A 16,797-nucleotide genomic window follows, 5' to 3' on the forward strand; every position below is an offset into this window, starting at 1 on the left:
TTGCCACGGCTTCGGAGCTAGGCCGAAGCTGCGGCCTTTCCTGTTACGGCGGCGGCTCCGGAGCTAGGCCGAAGCTGCAGCCTTTCCTAATGTTATGGCCGCGGCTTCGGCCTAGCGACCAATAACGCTAGGAAAGGCCGCGGCTTCGGCCTAGCTCCGGAGCCGCCACCGTAACATTAGGAAAGGCTGCGGCTTCGGCCTAGCTCCGGAGCCGCGGCCATCTTGGTACACCCGGCGGCGGCCCTCCTCTGTTTACACCCACAGAGGAGCCCGCACCCGTGGGACACACCGCTCGTCTGTCGGTACTAGCTGGGGGGGGGGGGGGGGGGGGAGTCACTGTACCGATAGAAGGGGGGTCACTGTACCGAGAGAAGGGGGGTCACTGTACCGAGAGAAGGGGGGGTCACTGTACTAAGAGGAGGGGGGGTGTCTGCACCGAGGGGGTACTATAGTTGGTGGGGGGGGGGGGGGGGAAATTTTTTTTTTTTTTTCGATCCGAAAAATGATCCGATCCGTGACTCCTGATCCGAGGAACGTTCCGAACTGAGTTTTTTGATCCGTTGCACCCCTAGCTAGTATGCATCACAAAATACTTACCTTAGAACGAGGCCCCAGCAGCCCGACGCGGTCAGTGCTGACACGTTGCCTTGCCGTCTCTTCCGGGGTCACTGGCTCCGGTGCTGTGAGTGGCCAGAGCCACGATGATGTCTTACGCACGAGTCCGGCAAAGAGCGCAGATTTTCTGGCAGTGTACGCCGGACCTTCATGTGCTGCCGACGTCAGCCGCTGCATGCGAGGTGAATATCTCCTAAACCGTACAAGTTGGAGATATTTATTTTACCTACAGGCAAGTCTTCTAGGATTACCTGTAGGAGGGAAAAAAAATAAAAATAAACCGCTTTAATTCACATCTGTACACTTTTTAAACTTTGATCATCAAATATGTTGTCCAACATATAACAGGCAAAAAAACCTTAGGCTTACCAGTAAATGGTATTTCTACAAGCCTTTCAGGACAGCACCTGGAGAGAGTTTTCCCAGTAAACACTGCAGTCAGTTTCTTTAACCACTTAAGACCTGGGCCAGTTGCGGTCGTGCGACGTGGCTCCCAAACAAAATTGGCGTCCTTTTTTTCCCCACAAATAGAGCTTTCTTTTGGTGGTATTTGATCACCTCTGCGGTTTTTATTTTTTGCGCTATAAACAAAAATAGAGCGACAAATTTGAAAAAAAAACAATTTTTTTTACTTTTTGCTATAATAAATATCCCCCCAAAAAACTCAAAAAAAAATTCTTGTCAGTTTAGGCAGATACGTATTCGAAAAAGCAGTGCTTTACCATTGTTTTAGCTGCGCTATTCAGCCGCTAGTGGGGCACTTTAAACCCCCGCTAGTGTTTGAAGGGTTGTAACTATCGCCACTGCCCAAGCGCCCCCCCCTGAAAAAATAGAGCAACAATTTTGAAAAATGCTACATTTTGCTACAATACCCCCCCCCCCAAAATAAATAAAAGTAAGTCTCAAAAAAAAATTTCCTCAGTTTAGGCCAATACATATTCTACTTTTATTTATTTTTTTAAATCGCAATAAGCGTTTGGTTTGCGCAAAAGTTATAGCGTCTACAAAATAGGGGATAGTTTTATGGCATTTTTATTAATTTGTTTTACTAGTAATGGCGGCGATCAGCGATTATCGTGACGGCGACATTATGGCGGACACTTTTGACACCATTATCATTTTTACAGCGGTCAGTGCTATAAAAATGCAGATTACTATGCAAATTAGTCTGGGTGTGAAGGGGTTAACCTGTAGGGGGCGCTGAAGGGGTTAAGCGTGACCTAGGCTTGCCGTGACACATCGCCGATTGTTGTTCCCAATGATGGGGAACACGATCAGTGACACCTAGGGGAGAGTGCGCGAGAGCGATTGAATAATTACCAAATTTAACCGCTAGAGGCAGTGTTGTACAAAAAAATACTTTTAGGCTTAATTTCCATGGACGTTTTTACAGCTACTTTATTTAGCCTTTTTTACAGCTTAAAAACGCCTGTCCATGTTTTTTTATTTATTTTTTTTTTTTTTGAGCTGGAGCTTTTTTTGAGCGTTTGAGTGTTTAACGTCTGGCGTTTTTACAGCTCTACTCTGGAGCTTCAGAACGCACTGGTCCTGTTTTTTTTTTTTGCAGCTTATAAACGGCTCCGCCATCTACAGCTCAAAAACGTCATGGTGGGCATGAGGCCATAGACTAGCATGGAGAGCTGTTTTTAACCACTTGCCGACCACCGCATGTATATGTACGTCCACAGAATGGCACGTACAGGCAAATGGGCGTACATGTACGTCCCTGCCTTTCCGCGGGTCCGATCGGGACCCCCCCGCTACATGCGGCGGCCGGATACCCGCATGGAGCGATCCGGGACGAGGCTACTTGTTTCTAGCCGCCCCCTCGCGATCGCTCCCCAGAGTTGAAGAATGGGGAGAGCCGTGTGTAAACACGGCTTCACTGTGGCGGCTGCATCGATTGTGTGATCCCTTTTATAGGGAGACTCGATCGATGACGTCAGACCTACAGCCACACCCCCCTACAGTTGTAAACACACACTAGGTGAACCCTAACTCCTACAGCGCCCCCTGTGGTTAACTCCCAAACTGCAACTGTCATTTTCACAACAAACAATGCAATTTAAATGCATTTTGTGCTGTGAAAATGACAATGGTCCCAAAAATGTGTCAAAACTGTCCGAAGTGTCCGCCATAATGTCGCAGTCACGAAAAAAAAACGCTGATCGCCGCCATTAGTAGTAAAAATTTTTTTTTTTTATAAAAATGCAATAAAACTATCCCCTATTTTGTAAACGCTATAAATTTTGCGCAAACCAATCGATAAATGCTTATTGGGATTTGTTTTACCAAAAATAAGTAGAAGAATACGTATCGGCCTAAAGTGAGGATTTTTCTTTTTTATATATATATATATATATATATATATATATATATATATATAATGTTTTTGGGGGATATTTATTATAGCAAAAAGTAAAAAATAGAGCGACAATTTTGAAAAAAATGCAATATTTTTGTTTATAGCGCAAAAAATAAAAACCGCAGAGGTGATCAAATACCACCAAAAGAAAGCTCTATTTGTGGGGAAAAAAAGGACGCCAATTTTGTTTGGGAGCCACGTCGCAATTGTCTGTTAAAGCGACGCAGTGCCGAATCGCAAAACCTGGCCTGGGCATTTAGCTGCAAAATGGTGCGGGGCTTAAGTGGTTAATAGGATACCAGGTTTACAACTTTTATTACAATCTACGTATTCAAGGGGTTTTATGAATACCAAGTTGATATTTTGAAAGAAATACTTTAACAGCTTAAGGACCGCCTCCTGCACATTTACGTCGGCAGAATGGCACGGATGGGCACATGCACGTACCTGTACGTCCTCTGCTAGTGCCCGGTCGCGCTCCGGGACCCGATCGCCGCTGGAGTCCCCGCGATCGGTCCCCGGAGCTGAAGAACAGGGAGAGCTGTGTGTAAACACAGCTTCCCCATTCTTCACTATGGCGCCGTCATCTATCGTGTGATCCCTTTTATAGGGATACACAAATCAATGACGTCACACCTACAGCCACACCCCTCTACAGTTCGAAACACATATTAGGTCACACATAACCCCTTCAGCGCCCCTTGTGGTCAACTCCCAAACTGCAATTGTCACAGTAATCAGTGCATTTTAAATGCATTTTTTGCTGTGAAAATGACAATGGTCCCAAAAATGTGTCCAAAGTGTCCGCAATAATGTCGCAGTCACGAAAAAAAAAAGTAATCGCCGTCATTAGTAGTGTAAAAAAATAAAATTATTAATAAAAAAAAGTGCAATAAAACTATCCCCTATTTTGTAAACGCTATAAATTTTGCGCAAACCAACCGAAAAATGCTTATTGCGATTTCTACCAAAAATATGTAGAAGAATACGTGATAGATAGATAGATAGATAGATAAATATTATACACACACTTTTTTTGGGGGGGGGATTTTTTTTCAAAATTGACGCTCTATTTTTGTTTATAGCGCAAAAAATAAAAACCGCAAAGGTGATCAAATACCACCAAAAGAAAGCTCTATTTGTGGGGGAAATGGACGTCAATTTTGTTTGGGAGCCACGTCGCACAATGGTCAGTTAAAGCGACGCAGTGCTGAATCGCAAAACCTGGCCGGGTCCTTTAGCTGCCTAAAAGGTCTGGGTCTTAAAGCGGTAGTTCACCCTCACTCACATGATTTTACCATCGAGACAGGCATTGTAGCGCAAGCTACAGTATGCCTGTCCCGATTTTTTTTACCCCCGGACTCACCTTGTAATCGTACATTATCGATTTCGGCTCCCGCGGGGAATGGGCGTGCCTATGGAGAGGGAGGATGATTGACGGCCGGCCCTGGCACGTCACTCTCCCCGAAGACAGCCGGAGTAGGTCTCGGCTCTTCACGGCGCCTGCGCACAGGCTATGCGCAGGCGCCGTGAAGAGCCAAGCCTATTTCGGCTATTTCCGGAGAAGCGTGACGCGCCAGAGCCGGCCGTCAATCATCCTCCGTCTCCATAGGCACGCCCATTCCCCGGTATCTTCGATGTACGAGTACAAGGTGAGTACGGGGGTAAAAAAATCGGGACAGGCATACTGTAGCTCGCGCTACAATGCCTGATTTTATGGTAGAAGAAAAATTTTTTTTTTTTTTGCGTTCATAGGGTGAACCCCCGCTTTAAGTGGTTAAAACACACAATAGCTTCATTTGTGAATAAACCCTTGTTTCGTTCATGCAAAGAGCTTATGTGAAATACGATTCTCTACTATAAATCGCCTGTAGAATATCCCCTTATCTTGTTTATTTTCCCAAATGCGTGGTCTCCTTGTGAGACTTCTTGTTGAGCAATTATAAACTCAGATTCAACTTTTAGAGACAATGGCTTCCCTCATGTTCATATGAAAAAAATATATACACATTCATATATATTAATTTTAACCCTCATAATCGCAACAATCACATTTTACATCAATTATGGAGGGTCATCGGTGCTGTCCTGAAAGACTTTTAGAAATACCGGCAAGTCTAAGGGTCCTTTCACACGTGCGGTCCGTTTTTTAGATTCGTTTTTTATCATCAGTTGATCCGTTTTTTCATCCGTTTTTTTTTTTGTTAGAACTTTATTTTTATTACATATTTTGATGAAAAACGGATGTTAGCGGATCGGATGTTAAACGGATCGTCCGCTAACATCCGTTTTTCGTCCGTTCCGTTTTTTTGACGGAAGAAAAATAGGGTTTTCTTCCGTTCAAAAAAACAGAGCTTAACAGAGACGGATGCTCATCCGCTAACGTACGCTATCCCATTGGAAAGCATTGCAGTCCGTAAACGGACGTATGAAAAAACCGACGAACGGTCCGCATGTGTGAAAGGACCCTAAGGTTTTCTCACCTAGTCTTTCAGCACCTGGAGATCCAGTACTTACTCTACACCTGTAGGACTTTCCCGCCGAACGATTGCACCGATGCTGAGCGCAAGTCCAACCTGTAGTGGTGGGTGAAGGTTCAGAAACTCATCCACATGTCCGCTTGGCAAACTTGTCCCGGTGAAATAATAAACCTTGGCTGCCTTGACAACGTCCAAAGTATACACAGTCTTTTCTTACGCCGAACAAGGCCAAGAGGGAAAAAAAAAAAAAAAATAAAAAATAATGTCCTGATTTAAATGAAAGGCCGACACCACCTTTGGCAGGAAGCATGGAACAGGTCATACCACGACCCTGTCGTGGTGAAGAATTAAGTACAGTTCCCTGCATAGGAGGGCTGCCAACTTGACAGCTAGTCAAGGTGATGGCCATCAGGAAGGCTAGCTTACGTGAGAGAAAGGCTAATGAAATTTCCTTAGGAGGGTCAAATGGTTGCTTCTGTAACCAACAGCACCAAATGCAAGTCTCATGGACACTTTATTGAAAGCCTGCGGCGTGTGAAACTCAAAAAAACTTCACCTGTGCCTACAAACGGGTGTACACAAGCCCTCTAAAAATCAGACCCCATGAGATAGGGCAAACCAAGCCAGAAGGCCATGTCCACCCCCTCCCAAGACTTTCAGGGCAGGCCCGAGGACCTACACCCTACCAGTCATATGTGCAAAAACCGTGTGGCTCCTGCCTCGGCAACCTGGTCCTCTGGATCCATCTTGTTGAGGCACCAGCGGCATCCAGGTGCTTTGTTTGATAATTCCAGTCCTTCGTCACTGCAAGAACCAGAAATGACACCAGTTGAGGCCGCCTCCTCCGCCAGCATTCTAGAGGCTGGAACCGGAAGCCATGTGCACCACCAGAGGTCCCACCCCCTGCCAGAATTGACACCCTCGCCACCTGGGACCCAGAAAGCATGAAGGCAAGGTGTAAGATGCTGTTCACACCACCTGTGCAGATCACTGTCCCTTTCCCAGCCCGCAGCTGCCAGTCTAAAGAGAGCAAGGACCCCCAGCAGCCTTAACCCTGCGCATGAAGAAGAGACACTGGAGCACCTCCCTCCTGTCGGGGGGGGGGAGTACTGGGCTGGCCTGCAACAATCTGACTACACACAGGTATGCCCCTTACAATCCCCACCTGGAGAGTGTAGCACACCCCTGGTTCCCTGAAGACCTTCCCCCCATGGTGGAGGAAACACTATAAATGAGGCCATGTTGGAAGTGATCGGTCTTTAAACTGATTGCAGTGTTCCCTGGGAAACTGGGTGGAGCTGCGCTCTCCCCAGGTGCTGTCCTGAAAGACGAGGTGAGAAAAAAAAAAAAGCCGTTGACCATCTTCAACATTACTTTGACTCTTGTCTTTGTTCGATTTCATCAGAAAGACCAAGCCGTATCTCGGATCTTCCAGCATCAAATTCTGGCAGGAAGCAGTGGACCATTACGCCTCAGGGTAAGTACATAAGCTGGCAAGAAATGGGACAAATCCTCATTCATCTCTATATATATAAAAAAAAAAAAAAAAAGAGAACATTTTCAAATTTGCATGCACATGACACCTCATACCATCAGAACACAACTGAAGGGGAAACTGATGTGAAGAGGGACAGACAGGCCCGGATTTCCCACAAGGCCACGCCTTGGGGCGGCAGGGTGCCAGTGGCATGGAGTCCCCTGACGTACAGTAACATACAGTTAAGGGCGGTAAGTTATGGGGGAATCTGCTCGCTCGTTAACAAGTGATTGCGGCGATGTCGCCAAAATCACTTGTAAAATGTGTGCTCTCGTCTGTCCTCCCCTCTCCCCCCACCCCACATATCTCTCTTTGCTGGCTCTATCTTCGGGACTCCGTCCTCCCCCCGGCCACCGAGTCTGTCTTCTGTCACTGCTGCCGATGTACAGAGGGGAGAGCTGTGCTCTTCCCATCTCAGCTGTGACAGGAGTTCTAGCACAGTGCTAGGACTCCTGTTTTGGAGGTGACAGGGTCAATAAAGAGAACATGTCACCTCCAATTGTCATCACACAGGGAATTGCTTTCTCCTGTGTGATAGCAAAAAAGTTAAGTGAAAAAAATTAACAAAATAAATAAGAAATAATTAAATTAATAAAATAAAAATGTAAAGAAAAAGAAACAAAATTATACAACAATTAATAAAAGTAAGCGACAAAAAAAAAGTGATAAGATAAAAAATATTTGAACTAACCGTGCCGCCCATTCTCCATTGATTTGGCGGGGAGGGGTGCATTGCGGAACCTGGCCTTGGGGCGGCAGGGAGAGCAAATCCGGGCCTGGGGACAGAGGAAACTGATGTAAGCATGGGATTGTGTAAAAAAAAAAAAAAAAGAGGGGTGGTATAGTAGTATGTATATGGTGGCTGTAGTACAATATATGTAAAAGGCTATTCACAAAAATGTTAAATTGTGAGATGTGAAATACATCCGTTTTAACACATCAGCAACTTCAGATTAGATTTTACAGTTCTAGTGTAAATTAGAGCGGCATTAGGTGTGCGTAGCCCATTGCATGAATGCCACCTGCTGTCACAGGGAAGAGGCTCTGGTGGTGGGAGATAGTTGATTGGGACCATATTATGTTCCACCCTAAAAACAGGTGTAATGTGTTCCTAAGGTTGAACCTAGCATTTAAATAATGGGGGCATTTACACTGGCACCCCTAACCACCCACTTGGTGCTGCCCCTGGATAAAGCTAATGCACATGGGGCGATTAGGGTGTGCCCAGGCACACACCTATGTAGGGTGGTAGTATACCACTGAGGAAAAAGAAACCTGCAAGACAATGGCATAATGCATGGGACAGGGGTGAAGTCCTGGGGAAACAAGTGTGGGAACTTCCACCCAAGATCCACTTCCCCACCCAAAAAAAATCAAAATGATACGCTCATATGCATAATTACTAAACCGCATATTTTTCGATCCACTGTACCTTAGTAATCCTTCATGTTACTGTCCGCTTCCTGTATATGGATTCATCGGGTAGTGTGCAGGTATTCCATCACTTCCCCGATGCCGCAATGTCTCCTGGGAGCTTTTGTCATTGTTCCCAGGAGACATTGCGGAGGCCTGCCGCGAGTTATCGTGGGATTTAGAAAGAACTTCTTTCTAAAACTCGCGGCAGACCTCCGCAATGTCTCCTGGGAACAATGACAAAAGCTCCCAGGAGACATTGCGGCATCGAGGAAGTGACAAAATATCCACACACTACCCGATGAATCCATATACAGGAAGCGGCCAGTAACAGGATTACCAAGGTTCGCCTGCCCCTGACAGTGACTCGAGCTGGGCATCGCCGCTTAATGAAGGATTGGCTCGGCTGCTCTAGTCCTGCAAAGGGAACTGCGTTCCTGCTGTGAAAAAAGTGCAGGGACTCCGTTCCCACGCGTTCCCGCAGGACTTGAGCCCTGGCGTTGGGAGCATTTTATGGCGAGGAGCTCCAATTTTCCAACAGCATCCGCTTGACCTTCAGAGCGAATGCGCCACTGACGTCGGCATCCAAGCTGAATATCTCGGAAGCTGTACAGGTCTAGGAGATCTTCATTTTGCCTATAGTGCAATTTCACCTCGGTGCACTTTTGTGAATAGTGCGACGCTTTGATTTTGTACAACTTATAACAGGCGAAAATAGCGCCATTGACTTTATCTTGATTACCTTGACTCTTTTCTTCAGTCCTTAACAGTAGGTTTGAGCCGTATCCCTACAGCTTCATCTTCTGGGAGAAAACAGCGGCACAATACTCAGGGCAAGTACACAAGCTGCCAATACAAAACAAGACACCATAATCTACACATTACACACAGGCATCATATAAAATATATTACCATCCATATTCAAATTCACACACAACTCATACCTCAATCACTTCTCCATGAAACCATCCAGTGAAGTGTTGTGTTTTAACATTTAACCCTTTCATGACCAAGCCTATTTCTGACTGTTTACAAGTTAAAATCCGTATTTTTTGCTAGAAAAAAAAAAAAAAAACCACTTAGAACCCCCACACTTTTAGCAGAGAACCTAGCGAATAAAATGGCGATTGTTGCAATATTTTAGGTCACTCGGTATTTGTGCAGCAGTGTTTTAAACGCAACTTTTTATAAAAAAATAAATAAAAACAATTTTTATGAATTAAAAGAAAATGAAGTTAGCCCAATTTTTTTGTACAATGTGAAAGATGTTACGCCAAGTAAATAGCTACCAAATATGTCACGCTTTATAATTGCACGCACTCGTGGAATGGCGACAAACTACGGTACCTAAAAATCTCCATAGGGACGCTTTAATTTTTTTTATTTTTTTTCACGGTTACCAGGTTAGAGTTGGAGGTCTATGGGTAGAATTATTGCTCCGATGATCGCGGCGGACAGCCGGAGTAGGTCTCGGCTCTTCACGGCGCCTGCGCACAGACTATGCGCAGGCGCCGTGAAGAGCCAAGCCTATTTCGGCTATTTCCGGAGAAGCGTGACGCGCCAGAGCCGGTCGTCAATCACCTTCCGTCTGCATTGGAACGCCCATTCCCCGTGGGCAGTCGGAATCTTCTATGTACGATTACACCGAGTACGGGGATAAAAAAAAATTAAGACAGGCATACTGTAGCTCGCGCTACTATGCCGAATTTTATGCTAGAAATAAAAAAAAAAAAAATTTCAGGGTGAACCCCCGCTTTAAGGACCGCCTCCTGCAGATATACATCAGCAGAATGGCACGGCTGGGCACAAGCACACACACATGTACGTCCTCTTAAGTGCCCAGCCGTGGGCGCGCTCCCGCGACCCGGTCTGAAGCTCCGTGACCGTGGGACCCGATTGCTGCTGGAGTCCCGCGATCGGTCCCCGGAGCTGAAGAACGGGGAGAGCTGTGTGTAAACACCGCTTCCCCGTTCTTCACTGTGGTGCCGTCATCGATCATGTGTTCCCCGATATAGGGAAACACGATCAATGACGTCACGTCCACCCCTGCCCCCTACAGTTAGAAACACAGATGAGGTCACACTTAACCCCTTCAGCGCCCCCTTGTGGTTAACTCCCAAACTGCAATTGTCATTTTCACAGTAAACAATACATTTTTAATGCATTTTTGCTGTGAAAATTACAATGGTCCCAGAAATGTGTCAAAATTGTCCGATGTGTCCGCCATAATGTTGCAGTCACGAAAAAATAAATTTAAAAAACGCTGATCGCCGCCATTAGTAGTAGTAAAAATAAAAAAATAAAACTATCCCCTATTTTGTAAACGCTATAAATTTTGCACAAACCAATCGATAAAAGCTTATTACGTATTCTTATTTTTAGTAAAAAATAAATCGCATCGGCCTAAACTGAAGAAAAAAAAAAACTTTATATATTTTTGGGGGACATTATAGCAAAAAGTAAAAAATTGTTTTTTCAAAAGTGTCGCTCTATTTTGTTTATATTTGTGGGAAGAAAAACAAAAAAGACGCCAATTTTGTTTGGGAGCTACTTCGCACGACTGCGCAATTGTCAGTTAAAGCGACACAGTGCCGAATCGCAGAAACAGGCCGGGTCCTTTAGCTGCCTAAAGGTCCGGGTCTTAAGTGTTTAAAAAAAAAAAATGTGATCACTTTTATTGCCGTCACAAGGAATGTAAACATCCCTTGTGACAGTAATAGGTTGCAACAGGTACTCTTTATGGAGGGATCGGGGGTCTAAAAGACCCCCCCCCCCCCGATCCCTCCTTTGCACTTCAAAGTATTCAGATCGCTGATTCTGAATACCGTGTATTTTTTTTAAAACAGCGCCATTGGCAGCCGACTAAACAGAAAGTGATGTCGCTTCCGTGTTTACACTAAAGAGACTGGATCAAAGCCGTTTGCGGCTTCATTCCAGTCTCACTAGGAACTGGGGCAGCCGATCGTGCATCGGGTCTCCCGGTGGGATGGGAGGCCCGGTAAGAGTGCCGAGAAGATGTCCCCTCCCGCTCCTCCGGGATAACAACCGAGCAGCTTTTAGCCGCATCGGTTGTTAAGCCAATCGCCGGCTCTACAAAAAGGATGCCTGTAGCTGCGGGCATCATCCCGGTATAACCCCCCGAAAGCCAAGGATGCATATGTGCGAACTCTCGGCGGGAAGGGGATAAACAATGTGGTGGATTTACTAAAAATGGAGGAGTGCAAAATCTGGTGCAGCTCTGCAGACACACCAATCAGCTTCCAGGTTTTATTGTGAAAGCTTAATTTGAACAAGCTAACAAGCCAATTGGTTTCGACGCAGAGCTTCGAAGTTAGCACTGTCTAGTGTTCGTAAAGCAACCCTAATGTCTGTAGGAGAGGAGTTTCTCATGTGGGAAAACGCTCAAACTCTGATAAAAAGCTTAAAGTGGATGTAAACCTGATGAGATTTGAGCTGGGCACATATCTGCAGTGTTTTATTATCTCTCCCCAAAGCCATAAGTCCTGTGGCATTCTTCCATTATCAGTCCTATAACTTCGGACAAGTTGGTGATAAAACCAGCCTAAAATTTGTGTCAGGGCGGGTGCTTTAATTAAATAAGTGGGCACTGGCAGCTGGTCAAATCACAGGTCTGCCTATGTGAATGGGGGGTGCCTTACCTCCAATCAGTTGTCTCAGTTTCAATAATCCACACCCACAGGTGAATCAGGAAGAGAAAATTCCAACAGAATGCACTTTCTAAACGGTGTATAAAGCTGAAGACTGCAGATACATGCAAAACTTGTGGGGACATTTGTTTAGTCTCTGGGTATCTAAGGCTGTTCACTTCATTGATACAGGGGTGTACCTAGTGCATTCAGCACACGGGGCGGATCCCATATCTGGCAACCCCCACCTTAAAAATAAATAAATAAAATAAACACCCCACTGTGCCCCCTACATACCTCTGCATCCCCCAATATCTGTCACTACTGTGTACATTACACAGCACCCTGCACCTAAGAACTCCTTTACATTACACAGCCCCCCACAGCTCTAGATGCCTGTAGGTTACACAGACCCCCCCTCCCCAACAGTTCTGGACCCCCTGCATGTTACACAGACTGCCCCCTACAGACCTGTAACGTACCTCAGCTCAGATGATCAGCAGGACATGCACACACAGCACATGTAGACTACTCAGGGGATGGTGGCTTCACTCTGCTCGGCTGTGAGACAGCCGAGACTTATCAGAGCTGCGGCGCAGCCATGGGAGAAAGTGATTGTTGCGGCCAGGTCCCGGGGTGTTACTCGTGTGCGGCTCGCACCCCCCCTCAATTGCAAAGCCAGGCTCTGTGTGTTACCTACCGCTGCCTGTCACCACACCATGCCGCCTGCTGTCTCCCTTTGTCAGGCGGGGGGGGGGGTGCCAGCCTGACCAGTGACGTAGCCATGGGCGTAGGAACCGGGGGGGGACGCATCCCCCCCAGGAAATAATGCGGGGGGGGACAGGTACGTTAAAATTCCCCCCAGGTTAGGAGGACTTGGAGCGCTGCTGATCAGAGGTGTACTTACTTAGGGGCGGACCACACCAGGTGCCACACATTGGAGGGGTGTCAGGCGTCTCCCCCATCCTCTCCTGTATAAAAAAGAGAGAGTGGGCTTGGTAGTGCAGCGGCGATGTGATATGCTGAGAGCGCAGGGAGAGCTCAGGCAGACTGACGCACTACTGTGCACCTCACTCTGTTAAATTCTAACAGCTCAGTGAGTACAGCTCCCCCCCTCTACAGGAATGGAAGAGTCTGCATCAGCTCTGCCTCCTCCCTCCCCTCTGTGTCCTCCATGCTCCGTGCAGCCCGTGCTCAGCTGTGTCAGAGGAACGTGTGGGCAGAGGCGTTGCTAGGGGGGTGCGGGCCGCCCCGGGTGACACCCACTAGAGGATAAAAAAAAAAAAAAAAAAAAAATTTTTTTTTTAGCTGACATGTGGGGGCAGTCGGCAGTCGGCACACAGGCACAGCCCCCTCCTCTGTTTGTGTGTACAGAGGGGGAGGGGCCGAGGGGACCTTCTGTCCATGTGCCGTGGCGCTGCCTGCAATGATCTGAGGTACTGAAAGGGGAGGGGGGGTGTTTGCACCTGAGGGGATTTCACTGAAGGGGTGGGGGGGTGTACTAATTGGTGTTTGCACTGAGGGGGTTTTCACTAAGGGGGTGTCTGCGTAACATGCAGGGGTCCAGAGGTGCAGGTGGCTGTGTAATGTAAAAGGGTTGCAGTGATGCAGGGTGCTGTGTAATGTAAAGGGGTGCAGAGGGCTGTGTAGTGTAAAAGGGTCCAGAGGTGCAGGGGGCTATGTGATGTAAAGGGGTGCAGAGGTGCAGGCGGCTGTGTAATGTAAAAGGTGTGCAGTGATGCAGGGTGCTGTGCAATGTAAAAGGGTCCAGAGGTGCAGGGTGCTGTGTAATGTAAAGGGGTCCAGAGGTGCAGGGGGCTATGTGATGTAAAGGGGTCCAATGGTGCAGGGGCTGTGTAATGTAAAGAGGTGCAGGGTGCTGTGTAATGTAAATGGGTCCAGAGATTCAGGGTGCTGTGTATTGTAAAGGGGTCCAGAGATTCAGGGGGCTGTGTAATGTAAGGGGGTCCAGAAGGTGCAGGGTGCTGTGTAATGTAAAGGGGTCCAGAGGGTTTAGTAATGTAAAGGGGTCCAAAGGTGCAGGGGCTGTGTAATGTAAAGGGGTCCAGTTGTGGAGAGGGGTTACACAGTAGTGACAGAGAGACTGAAGGGTGCAGAGGTATGCAGGGGGCACAGTGGGGTGTTTTTACATTTTAAAGTTGGGGGTGCCAGATATAGGAGTCGCCCCGGGTGCCAAATGCTCTAGGTACGCCCCTGCTGCTGATTACGCTGAAAAATTTCGGCGCATTCAGCTTCCGAACACCTAATTCAAAATAACATACACGTTCTAAACAACTCCCAGTTTACTGAATAAGAATATACCTGGCGAGTAAAAATGCTGTCCCCCCCAGATTTGTAAGGGTTCCTACACCCATGGACGTAGCGTAGGGGTGCGAGGGGGGCCACTGCCCTGGGTGCAAAATTTAGAAGGGGCACTGTCACGAGTGTGGAGAGGGAGCGCCAACAGATGGGACATAGGAACATATGCATGATGTCACCACTCCAGGCTTTACCAGTCATTATCAAGCACGCTCTCCTCTTCCCTACAGCCATCGCTGTCTCACACAGCAGATCATGTGACCAGACTGGAGCTATCTGAAAATAGGTAAGTCCATGGGTCGGGGGGGCGCAAATGACTTGCCTTGCCCCATTTACATTTGTTTAAACATACATGTAAATAATTTTTATTACATATGTGCTTGAGGCAAGAATTTGCAAAAGTACCACTGTAAATAATTTGTGTAATACTTTGATAGTTTTTACAATGCATCACATATCTGGTTAATTTAAAATTCATTCACCCGGTAATCATTCAGAACGTCTCTAGTTAAAGGAACACAGGGCCAGATTCACGTAGCCCGGGCGCAACGTAATTTAAACAATTTAAGTTACACCGCCGCAAATTCTGACTAAGTGACTGATCCACAAAGCACTTACCTTGAAATTTGCGGCGGTGTATCCTAAATCCGTCGGGCGCAAGGCGGGCCCAATCGAATGGGGCGAGTCCCATTTAAATTAGTAGCACTCCCGCACCAGACGTACTGCGCATGCTCCCGTCGCAAATTTTCCGACGTGCTTTGCGCGAAGTTATGATGCGCCAACGTTTTGTGAATCGCGACGGGTAAAAAAGAGTTGCGCCGGGAAAAATAAAAGATTTGAAATTCAAAAAACCGACGCGGGAACGATGGGTATACTTTTGCATGGTAGAGTACCTTTACACTTTTGTAAAGGTGCCCTATCTTTGCAACGGCGAACTAAGACTTGCGGCGACGCAACGACGGGAAAAATCTTTGTGGATCTCCGTAACTCCCAATTTGCATACCCGACGCTGGTTTACGACGCAAACTCCCCCCAGCGGCGGCCGCGGTATTGCATCCTAAGATCCGACAGTGTAAAACTATTACACCTGTCGGATCTTAAGGATATCTATGCGTAACTGATTCTATGAATCAGTCGCATAGATAGAAACAGGGATACGACGGCGTATCAGGAGAAACGCCGTCGTATCCCTTTTGTGAATCTGGCCCCCAGTTTCTACTTCCTTTAGGTTTGATGGTGCCCCACTGCCCTTTTAAAAATGTTAATTGATTTTCCAAAATTTTACGTTGTAGTCCATTCTTAAAATTGATTATGCTCAACAATCCCAATATGAAAAACACTGGCAAGAGGGAGGAGAGGGGAAAAATACAATTAATGAGCCACTCACCTGTTTGTGGGTGCAGTACGGTAAATCTTTTCCATGCTTTAATTCCAGGGGAGAAGTCTTCAGAGTGCTATCCCCATCAAATCGGTAACGATTTTCTTGTAGATGGTAGCAGGTGGGTCTTCGTTTGCAACACCATAGACAGGGAGAGGAGAAAATACAAAAGGAATGGAATACCACTTTTTGTGCGAGTGTTGGTAGCCGTGGAGTTTTAGTTGGAGAATTGGGACTTTTCCCTCTCAATTTAATACTAATAATGAGCATTAAGTAGGCACTATGCATGCAAAAAAAAAAAAAAAACCCTGTAGCTTGGGTTGAATCTCTCAACTCGTGGGCAATTTAGAAAAATTCACATGAATGCATGGATCTACTTCAATTCAACCTGTTTTAAGAGTAAAGCAAATGGCTAATAAAACAAAAACAAATAAATATAGTACAGGTCATGCTGTCTATCCAAAATGAAAGTAATAGGTTTAATATAAAAAAAATTATCACTCAGTGAAAAGTAGATAAGATAAAAAAAAAAAAAAAAAAGAAGAAATGGAAAAAATAGACTTTGTATGCACGTATATAAAATATAGAACATTTTTAAAGTTTCACAAATGTGACATAAAACGGCATCTAAAAATAAAATACAAAAAATAAAATGCATAGAAAACACAGGTCACAGGATAAAAACGAGAATAACTCAATGTAGACAACTTGCTGCGATGGCGTCTAGAATATAGATGCCCACGCCAAGTGGAGAATTCTCCTTGTTGTATGGTCCATGGGATCCTTAAAAAGGGCTAAAACTAAGCTCTACATGTTTCGTGATATGTGCAATCGCTTCCTCAGGAGGTTATAGGGGGGGGGGGGTCAGCCTCAATTTTATTTAATGGCCTCTTTTTTGGGTTTACAATTCTTTGTGTGGCAGACCGAACCATCTCAAGTGGTCCAAATTCAACTATTTTATTTGATTGGGAAATCATTTAAAGGTGATGTTGTAAATCCCCAAAAGACCTTACGATACCGTGAGGCCGATCCCAGCTTCCCAA

The 16,797-nt window shown here is 46.1% G+C and overlaps 1 long non-coding RNA gene across 3 annotated transcripts; it reads right to left on the reverse strand.

Annotated features, from left to right (window-relative positions):
- Positions 1-603: 603 nt before the first annotated feature.
- LOC120941587 lies at positions 604-16,203 on the reverse strand. 3 transcript variants are annotated; one of them, XR_005749566.1, is made up of 4 exons: positions 15,764-16,201; positions 9,153-9,256; positions 6,835-6,983; positions 604-866 (listed from the first exon to the last, which is right to left on the reverse strand). It is a non-coding gene; the product is annotated as an uncharacterized LOC120941587 (long non-coding RNA). The 3 variants fall into 3 exon arrangements; XR_005749567.1 differs by lacking the exon at positions 604-866 and adding an exon at positions 976-1,022 and having other exon boundaries at positions 15,764-16,202; XR_005749565.1 differs by lacking the exon at positions 604-866 and having other exon boundaries at positions 6,575-6,983; positions 15,764-16,203.
- Between the last annotated feature and the right edge of the window lie 594 nt (positions 16,204-16,797).

Source organism: Rana temporaria, chromosome 5 (genome assembly GCF_905171775.1).
Source record: "Rana temporaria chromosome 5, aRanTem1.1, whole genome shotgun sequence".
NCBI classification, from domain to species: domain Eukaryota; kingdom Metazoa; phylum Chordata; class Amphibia; order Anura; family Ranidae; genus Rana; species Rana temporaria.